Source organism: Mesocricetus auratus, unplaced genomic scaffold, assembly GCF_017639785.1.
Source record: "Mesocricetus auratus isolate SY011 unplaced genomic scaffold, BCM_Maur_2.0 Super-Scaffold_100022, whole genome shotgun sequence".
In the NCBI taxonomy this organism is placed as follows: domain Eukaryota; kingdom Metazoa; phylum Chordata; class Mammalia; order Rodentia; family Cricetidae; genus Mesocricetus; species Mesocricetus auratus.
In genome coordinates, this window is record NW_024429203.1 from 27232304 (window position 1) to 27242567 (window position 10264).

A 10264-nucleotide genomic window follows, 5' to 3' on the forward strand; every position below is an offset into this window, starting at 1 on the left:
AAAAAACAAATAATTAAAAAAAACCTGTTTTTATAGTCGATAGACAATGATGCTGACAGTAGTTCTTTTAACTGCTGTGCATGTGAATAAGGTATAATGGTTCTCAGGAGGTGTGGTGTATAACTCAGGTGAAGGGGCGCACACACAAGAGGCGACAAGAGGACTAGAGTGATGACTCAGCAGCTAAAAGTACTGGTTGCTCTTCCAGAGGATCTGGATTCAATTCTCAGCACCCACATAGCAGCTCAAAGCTGTCAGTAACTCCAGTCCTATTGTTAGGAATAAGGCGTAATGGGCTGAGACCAAAGGTAGGTCCCCAGTCCCTCAGCGGGTGATGGAGGGCTAGCAGATGGGGAAACAGAGACCTGTAGACGAGACTTATATTGAAAGTTTTATTGAGAGGGAGATAAGAAAATAAGGGAAGGAAAGAGAAAAGAGGTAAAGAGACATAGAGACAGGACAGAAGAGAAGCAGGGGCAGGGGAAGACAGGAAAGATCCTGTGTGTCCTCCAGAGGAAGCGGGGAGCAAAAATGGGTACAGCCATGCACAGGTGGGTGAGAGGTGGGGCCAGGTTTGCCTGGATTACAACATCTGTGAGATCCAACATCTTCTGGCCTCTTTGGACACTACATGGACATGTTATACAGATACTTCTGTAAGCAGAAACCCATATACATAAAAATAAAGGTTTAAAAAAACAAATGTGGCTACACAAGGCAGGCTTAAGTAAATGAAGTAATTTGCCATAGGACAGTTGCTAAGGAGGTATCTTTTAGCTCTGACTGGACTAGAACTCACTATGTAGACCAGGCTGCCTCAAACTCACAGAGATCTGCCTGGGTCTGCCTCCCAAGTGCTGGAATTAAAGAAGTTCACTACTGTACCTGATTAAGGAGATGTCTTTTGTTTGTTTGGTCAGTGGGTTTTTCAAAATAGGGTTTCTCTGTGTAACAGTCCTGGCTGTCCTGGAGCTTGCTTTGCAGACCAGGCTGGCCTTGAACCCACAGAGATCCACCTGCTTCTGTCTCCAGAGTGCTGAGATTAAAGGCATGGGCCATGGTGCTTAGCTAAAGAGGCATCTTTTTTTTTTTTTAAGAAGATAGATTGATTTATTTGAAAAGTAAAATTACTCGGTAGTATTTAGTTTGAGAACTGGGGGTAGGCCTGTGTGATTGGCAGTGGCAGCTGGAAACACACCAGCAAACACAAAAGCAAGCACCAGAAAGTGGTAAAATGTTTTTAAAAAGGAGACTGAAATGGCGCAGACCTGCCATCGCCGCCTCCCTCCCTCTTTTAAGAATGGTTTTAATACAAAATTAGGGCCTAGGAGATGGCTCAGTCACTACAGTTCATTCCATGCAAACTCAAGGACCTGATTTGATCCTCAGAATCCACATAAGAAATCTGGGTGCAGTACACACTTGTAATCCCAGCACTGGGGAGGCAGAGATGAATAAATTCCTGGGGCTCCCGGGTCACCCAGCCTAGCCTACTCAGTGAGGACAAAGTCAATGAGAGGCCCTGTCTCAGTGAAGAAACTGTCATTCTAAAAATGACACCCTCCCTCACAAACACACATACACACTTGTGTACACACACACATACACACACACACAAAGCATAATACTAGAAAAAAATAATCATCACTTGCAAGTGAGGTGTAAGTGATTTTAATGCGTTCAGAAGAGTAACCACGACTAATTCATTTTAAAGACTCATCTGCATCTCAATGATGGCATCACATTTCCTAGGAGCCATCTAGAGGAAGGGGAATGATGAGAGGAGAGACCACATGTTCTCAGCATTCCTAGCATTCTGTGCTCAGCATCCTAGGCTCAGCTTTCCTGTTCATCCTTGACTGCAGCACTTCCCACTTTGATTAAGAACTCTCTCAGCAGCCTTCTGGTATATTTTATTTTGAACTTAAGCTGGTTTGCATTGGGTTTCTTCCCCTCCTTTTAAACAAAAGTCCTCAATAACAGTGTGTCTTCATGGGTGAATCTTTTCATTGCAGACTAAGAGAACATCCCCATTCTGCTTCTCTGACTGCACTGCTCAGCTAGGGAAGCTGAGCGTTCACACAGTTCACACCGCCACAGTCTTTGATCTGGGGAGGTCTGCTAGTCCAGCACTGAGCAAGAGGCATGTTCAGTCAAGACATTCTGAAATTCTGGGGCAGACCATTTGCAGGCCCATTTTATTAATAAAAATATTACATTTATTTGTTTAGTGTGTGTGTGTGTGTGTCCGTGTGCACTATACCTGCATAAAGTGGGGTGCATTTGTAATTCCACCTCTGGCGAGGCAGTTGGGCGAATTCCTTGGACTGTTTGACCTACTCCATGAACTCAAAGCCAACAAGAGACCCTGTCTTAATGAACAAGAAGGATGTCTTCTGAGGAATAACACCTTGGACTTGTCCTCTACCCCCATCTTCCCACCAGAAGCTGTCTTCTTACTTAATTTTACTTTTTATAATATTTATTTATTTTGTGTATAAAATATATGAACATATACATATATACATGTACCACAGCATAATGGTATAGAAATTAGCAATTCATTCCTTTTTATTGCTGAGTAGCATGCAATAATATGAATACAGCTCTCTCTGTGGATAGGCATTTATGTTTTCTACTAACTCTCTAAGTAATGTGAATTAAGCTGCTACTAACAAATCACTTTGTGCATATGTTATGTCATTTCTCTAGTCCAGACAGGAGTAGAATAGCTGGGTGAAGGGGTAGGTGTATATTTAATTCTGTGTGTATTTATGTGTGTATGTTCAAAATGTTCCCGACACGGTTGTTCATCTACATTAGTAAGACAAGAGTGCACTTTTAGCATTGTCAATAATTTTACTTATAGTTTTCATGTGGCTTTGGGTGGTATCTTGCTGTGGTTTTAATTTGCAACTTTCTGATGAGTGATAGTATCAGGACACTTCTCATGTGTTTATTGAGTCATAACTTTCTCTTTGTGAAATATTTGCTCTAGTCTTTCATTTATTCAAGAAACCGAGTTCTTTGACATTTCTTTTTATCGTAGGTTCTATAGACACAAGTCCTTTGTGTGTGTCTATGAATACAAGGTTCTGCCTGCATATATGCATGCACTGCAGGCCAGAAGACGGCACCAGAAGGCATTCTAGATGGTTGTGAGCCATCTGCCTGCCTCTGCCTTCTGAGTGATAGTATTACAGGTATTATCTACCATGTCTGGCTTTATGTGGTTGTAGGGATGGTTTTTAAGCAGTACTAGGTATCAAACCCAGGCTTTGTGTGTTCCAGGCAAGCACTCTACCAACTGAGCCATTCTCCAGCCCTTAATAGTGTCTATTGAGGAGCATAAACTTTACAATTGATGAAGTCTTAGTTTCCAATATTTTTGTCAAAAGTTGGTGCTCTTTCTGTCCTATATAGCTACATCTAAGCAAGAAAGATGTATAGGAAAGAGAGACAAACCATTTTCTCCTTGTATTCTCAATATCAAAACAAACCATTTCTAAGAACAAATGGGTCGAGGAGATTTCCCCCAATAGCAATCCTTTCATGTAAGGTAGATATTCCTTAGTTCAATTCATTTCAATCCAGTTCAGCTTAATTCAACACCTGGGATTAGTGCCATGTCCCACAGTCTAAGGAATCTGAGACTACCCCAACTTTAGATGTGTGAATCAGCAATGGAGCTGCTTCGTCCACATTAGCCATGTGTAGTAGTTCAAGTTGGAGTGGTGATTCGAATACAAAATGTCCCCGTAGGCTCAGGTATTTGAAGCCTTGCTCCCCAATTGGTGATGCTGTTGTTTAGTGAGATGCTGTCTTTTCTTCTTGTCTTTCTGCACTGTTTAAGATCCATGATTCAGGACTGGAGAGGTGACTAGGTGGTTAAGACCATGTACTGCTTTCACAGAGGACCCAGACCCAAGTTTGGTTCTGAGCACCTTTGCCAGGCAGCACATAACAACTTACAGTGCCAGGAGATCCGATGCCCTCTTCTGGCCTCTGTGGGCATCTGCACACACATGCACATATCCCTTATGCCCCCACATATCACCCAAACACATCTTAAAGACCTGCAATACAATGTAAATAGAAGTGGCAGTTTCAGAAAATTTTGCATTGTTCTCAGTCTTAGTGAGATAATGTTCAGTATGTGGCTAATTTGATACTAATGTAGACTTTTTATAGACTTAATCAGCTGGAGAGGTTTCCTTTATTTGCTGAGAAATTTATAATAAATGGCTATTGAATTTTGCTACTGGTTTTTTCATCTACTGAGATGATCATACTGCACTCTCTTTAATTCTGTTAACACAATGAATTACAGATGTATTTGAATTATTAATCTAACATTGTACTCCTAGAATAAATCTCACTTTGTCATGGGTTATATGTATCACCAAACTTGACTTGTTCATAACTTTTGAGGTTTTTATATTTATTGATAAGGAAGCTTAGGCTATGGTTTTCTTGTCTTATAACAAGGTCTACATTTTTTCCCATTTTTAAATTTTTTTATTTCATTTTACATTCCAGCCACAGTTCTCCTTCCCACCCCTCCTCCCATGTCCCCACCTCCTCCCACCCTTTCACCTACCCCCAGCCCATCCCTTGTTCACTCCTCAGGGGTAAGGGCTCCCATGAGGAGTCAACATAGTTTGGCACAATAGGGGCAGGGCCAGGCCCCTCTCCCATGCATTAAGGCTGAGCATGGCATCCCACCATAGGGAATGGGCTTGAACAAGCTAGCTCACATACCAGGTTTGTAGAGTGATCCTACTGCCAGAGGTCCCTCTGATAGTCCAAGTTTCACAACTGTCTCCCACATATGGAGGGCCTAGTTTGGTTTCCTGGATCTCCACAATTGTAGGTCTAGAGTTCATGCGTTTCCATGAGCTTGGTTCAGCTGTCTCTGTAAATTTCTCCACCATGATCTTGAACTCCCTTGCTCCTATATTTCCTCCTCCTTCTCTTCAGTTGGATTCCTGGAGCTTGGTCTGGTTCTTGGTTGTAAATTTCTGCATTGGGTTCCATCAATTACTGGATGAGGGCTCTATGATGATAGTTAGGGTACTCATTAATCAGAATACAGGGGTAGGCCATTTCAAGCATCCTCTCTACTATTGCTAGGAGTCTTAGCCAGGTTCCTCCTTGTGGATTCTTGGGAGTTACCCTAGCACCAGGTTTCTCCCTAAGCCCACAGTGGCTCTCTCTATTAAGATATCTTTTTCATTGCTCTTCCACTGCATCCCTCCCCGCCTAGGCCACCTCTTTCCTCCTGTTCTCATCCCCCTCCCTCTCACTTGCCTCCCCTTCACCCTCAGTTTGCCCTGTAGATATCATCTAATTTCTCTTCTTAGGGAGATTCTTGTTACCTAGCTTCTCTATAGCTGTGGATTTTAGTCTAGTTATCCTTTGTTTTACATATAATATCTACTTATGAGTGAATTCTTGTCTTTCTGAGTCTGGGTTACTTCACTCAGGGTGGTTTTCTCTAGTTCCATCCATTTGCCTGAATATTTCATGAGGTCATCATTTTTGCTGCTGAGTAGTACTCCATTGTGTAAATATATCACATTTTCCTTATCTATTCTCCAGTTGAGGGGCATCTAGGTTGCTTCCAGGTTCTGGCTATTACAAACAATACTGCTATAAACATAGTTGAGCAAATGTCCTTGTGGTATGGTTGAACTTCCTTTGGGTAAATGTCCAAGAGTGGTATCACTGGGTCTTGAAGTAGTTTGATTCCCAATTTTCTTAGAAACTGCCACACTAATTTCCAAAGTGACGGTACAAGTTTGCACCCCTACTAGCAGTGGAGGAGTATTCCCCCGACTTCACATCCTCTCCAACATAAGCTGTCCTCAGTATTTTTTATCTTAGCCATTCTGATAGGTATAAGATGGTATCTCAGAGTCATTTTGATTTACATTTCCCTGATGATTAAGGATGTTGACCACTTCCTTAAATGTCTTTTGGCCACTTGAGATTCTTCTGGTGAGAATTCTGTTTCATTCTGTACCCCACTTTTCAATTGAATTATTCTGTATTTTGATGTCTAGTCTCTTGAGTTCTTTATAAACTTTGTAGATCAGCCTCTGTCAGATGTAGTGTTGATGGAGATGTTTTCCCATTCTGTAGACTGGCGTTTTGTCTTATTGACAGTGTCCTTTGCCTTACAGAAGTTTTTTAGTTTCAAGAGGTCCCATTTATTGATCAAGGTCTACACTTTTATGAGAGGTAGCTTGGCAATGATTTGGCCTTTGGTTACTATGCTGCTTGGCTGCTCTACAATTACACCAGCTGGCAATCAATTTACTATACCCTAAGACTATATGCATACATACATACATGCATGCATACATACAAATGATGTAGTAGTCTTGGGAGATTTCAATTATTCAGTTCAACTGACTACATAACAAGTTAGATAGACTGGGTCTAAAATAACATTAACATGGCAAAATGAAGGATTCATCACTAAATCTTATACGGAGATAGGAGGGGGAGCTTGTATATTTTTCTATTTCATTCTAATTTTCTTATGTTTTGACTTATATGTTTTAAAGTGAGATAATTCAACTTCTTGGGTGTGGGAGAGAAGGTTTTTAGGTCATATCAGTAATCTTTATGCATAGATGCATCTAAAACTGTTGGTAAGTTCTGGTGGCAGGTCCTTATTAATGACAAATCGAGTGGGGTTTTGTTGACAGCTCTTTGGATAGTTTTCATTTAAGAATCTCCTCTTAAAGGCCATTGTCCCATAACTCTGTCTTAACTTGAAAAAGAAAAATATATTTATATCTGCTGAGAGCTATCAGAAGGGCAAAAAACAAACAAATTGACGAGAAGGAGACAAGATAAGTGTCTTGCATTGTGTTTGGATGTGAAGATAGTAAGAACGTGGTACTAATGTGTTAAAAACACACATGTTTTGACAAAACTGACAACAAAATAGTTGAAGAGGGCCGCCTCCTTAAAATACAAAGCATCCACATCTTTACTTAGGGACAAGTTTGAAATCAGAGATAGGGATGAAGACATGCACACATTGAACTATGAGAATACAATTATAATAAAAAAATTCTAGCAGTAACTAGAATAATTCAATAATTGGAATGTTATATGATAACTAAATGTAATAAATACAATGCAACTGTTGAAAGTTGTATTTGTGAAATATTTACATCATCATAGGAAAGGACCATAATAAAGTGTAACAGATAGTGCAGTAGGAAAAACACTTAAGCAATGAAGTAGAGCAACGTTGAAAACCTAGGCATATTCATGGGAGCAGGACTACATGTACGTATGTGTGGGCATGAATGCCACAGTACATGTGTTTAAGTCAGAGGATACCTCGAAAAAAAGAGTATAACTTTGTAAGCAAGTTGCTATGCAGTGGACCCACATCTCTGTTAAATTCCAGGTTCTGTTTTGTGTACAGGCTGGGGATGCAGGAGCCAAGAAACCAAATTTGATTCTAGTTCATACACATGCTTGGTTCATTGTCTGAAGACATGGGAGAAAGGAAAATACTGGGGTCTCAGCAGCAACAGTTCTGGGTTCACATATGATACTAAACAAACCTTCAATGGCCTTGGGCCTCCAGCTCATCTGTGAATGGGTGAATTAAAGGATCTTTTCTACACTGCTTACATGGAAAGGCAAAAAGGAAACAGAATGGAACTTGGGGTAGCTGGTTACTAACTAAACCCAAGACTTATTACATACAAACCCACAGTGATGGAGACAATGAGCTGTTGAAAGACTGGCCCAGAAAAATCAAGGAAACAAAACAGAAAGCCCAGAATAAGACCTGTAGAAACACATCTGTTGACCTGTGTAAGGAAACAAAGGCATGCAGAGGAGAAAGTCTATTCTCAGTCATCAAACAATGTTGGAATTACTGGGCACTGACATGGAAAAAAATGAATTTTCCTACATACCCACTCCTTTCACAGAAAAACAAATGGACTTAAAATAGATTGTAAGGCTAAATGTAAAACTATAAAACTATAGAAGATAATGTAAGAGAACATTCTACATGATCTTGAGTTTGATGAGGATTTTTGGAGTTTTTAAAAATTATAATACTGTTGGCCATTGGCTATGGTTTCTTATTGGCTATTTCTGACTTAACTATTAACCCATAACTACTAATCCATGTATTTCCACATGGCCTTGGCTTACTGAACCTGCAACTCCTTTGGCTGCTACATGATGATAGCTCAGCATCTCCGTAGAGAAGATAAGAGCTGGATTTTTTTCTCTAATTTGTTTTTGTTGAGCTTGTTTTGTTTTGTTTGACATGAGATCTTGTTACATAGCCCAGGGTGACCTTGAACTCATGAAGGTCCTTGTTCAGCCCCTCAGCACTAGGTTTGTAGGCATGAGCTACAATGCCTGGCTGTATGATTTTGTGGATGCAGCAGGGAACACAGGACTCATGGAAGAAAAATAAAAGCAAGCTGGTCTTCATTAAAATTAAAAACTTCTCCAGGGAGACAGTTAAAAGAAAAAGACAAGTCAAACTGGGAGGAAATATTTACAAAACATATATTTGATAAGGATCTGGCTTCTAAATTATACCACATACAACTTAAGAAATTCAACAGTAATAAACGCTCCAACTTAAAAAAAATGGCCAAACGATCTGAACAGATAAATCACCAGAAAAGATCTACAGATGGGATGTAAACATTGTCAAAGATGGTCACATCCTATGTCATCAGAGAGCTGGAAGTTAGAGTAACATTGAGAAGCCATTCCAGATAGCCTGCTTGAGTGTGTGCCTGTCAGAGTGGCTGGGATCCAAACACTGACAACACCAAATGCTAGTGCGAATACAGAGTAATGGGAACTCTTCCTTCACTGCTGCTGAGAAGCAAAGTGGTATAACCATTCGGAAAAATAACTCAACAGATTCTTAAAATAAAAAAAGAAACACATTCTTACCATATGATACAGCAATTACACTCCTTGCTGTTTACCCAAATGAGCTGAAAACATATGAACACATTAAAACTTGCACATAAATTTTAGATTTAGTCCTGGTTTCTAAAATACAGACACCAAGATTTCTGTCAATAGGTGAATGTACAAAGTTTAGTACATCCATACAATGGAATATTATTCAGTGATAAAAAAGAAATCAAGTTGGAAATAGAGTTATTAAGTCACAAAAAGACATGAAAGACACTAAATGAAAATAGTTAAGTATGGGAAAAAAAGCAAATATGGAAAGGCTTTGTGTGAGTCCAACTATGTAATGCTCTTGGAAAGGATAAAAACTATGGAGACAATTTTTAAAAAGGCAATCAGTAGCCTTCAGGAGTAGAGGGTGGGATGAATAGATGGGACATAGAGGATTCTGTTTTGTTTTGAGGGGTAGGGTCTCACTATGTAGCCTTGGCAGGCCTAGAACCCACTATGTAGACCAGGCTAGCCTCAAATTTACAGAGATCCTCCTACCTCTGTCTCTCAAGTCCTGGGATCAAATACTTGCACCACCATACCTGGCTACATAAGGGTTTTTCTATGGCAATGAAGTTGTTGTGTACTAGAAGAGAAAATACATATCATCACGCACATACTAAAGTGTGGAGAATGTACATGTGGAATCTTGATGTGTTCTTGGGTTTTAGGTAATAGCATTGGACCGTCAGTGGAAATGAATGAGCCACACTAACACAAGACTCTAGTAACAGGGCAAAGTGGAAGTTGAGGGAGAACAGGATACAGAAGCTGACATTTCTGTTGAATTTCTTAAAGCCAAAAACTGTTCCCAATAATAAAGTCTGCTTTTTTAAATCATGAAGACCTCTTTATTCAGTTTTCTTTTAGACAGGGTCTCACTATGTAGCTTTGGTTGTTTCAGAACTTGCTATGCAAAGCAGGCTGGCTTTGAACTCACAGCAATCTCCCTGCCTCTGCCTTGTGAGTGCTGGAATCAAAGGTGTACACCACCACACCCTAGCATTGTGAAAGTCATTTTTAAGTAAAGCATTAAATGATGCTTACTTTGGCTGTAAGTAAAAGAAGATCCAATTAAAAATAAAAATAGCTTAAGTAGAGCACTCGGGAGATGGCACAGAAGTTCTAAGGTTCCACAATGGGCTGAAAACAAACACAGACACCAAGGAAGCCCTGTCCCTTTTCATGAAACTGTCCCTCCAAGCTCCCGAGTTGTCTGAGGGCACAGCTCTGTCACAAATACCAGACTTGTGAAGCTACAGATTTCACTCAGTATTTTAAATAC

The 10264-nt window shown here is 40.1% G+C and overlaps 1 long non-coding RNA gene across 1 annotated transcript; it reads left to right on the plus strand.

The window, feature by feature from the left end:
- The first annotated feature begins 1039 nt into the window (after window positions 1-1039).
- On the plus strand, window positions 1040-2222 carry LOC121133474. The gene is made up of 2 exons (XR_005870327.1): window positions 1040-1906; window positions 2016-2222. It is a non-coding gene; the product is annotated as an uncharacterized LOC121133474 (long non-coding RNA).
- Window positions 2223-10264: the final 8042 nt, after the last annotated feature.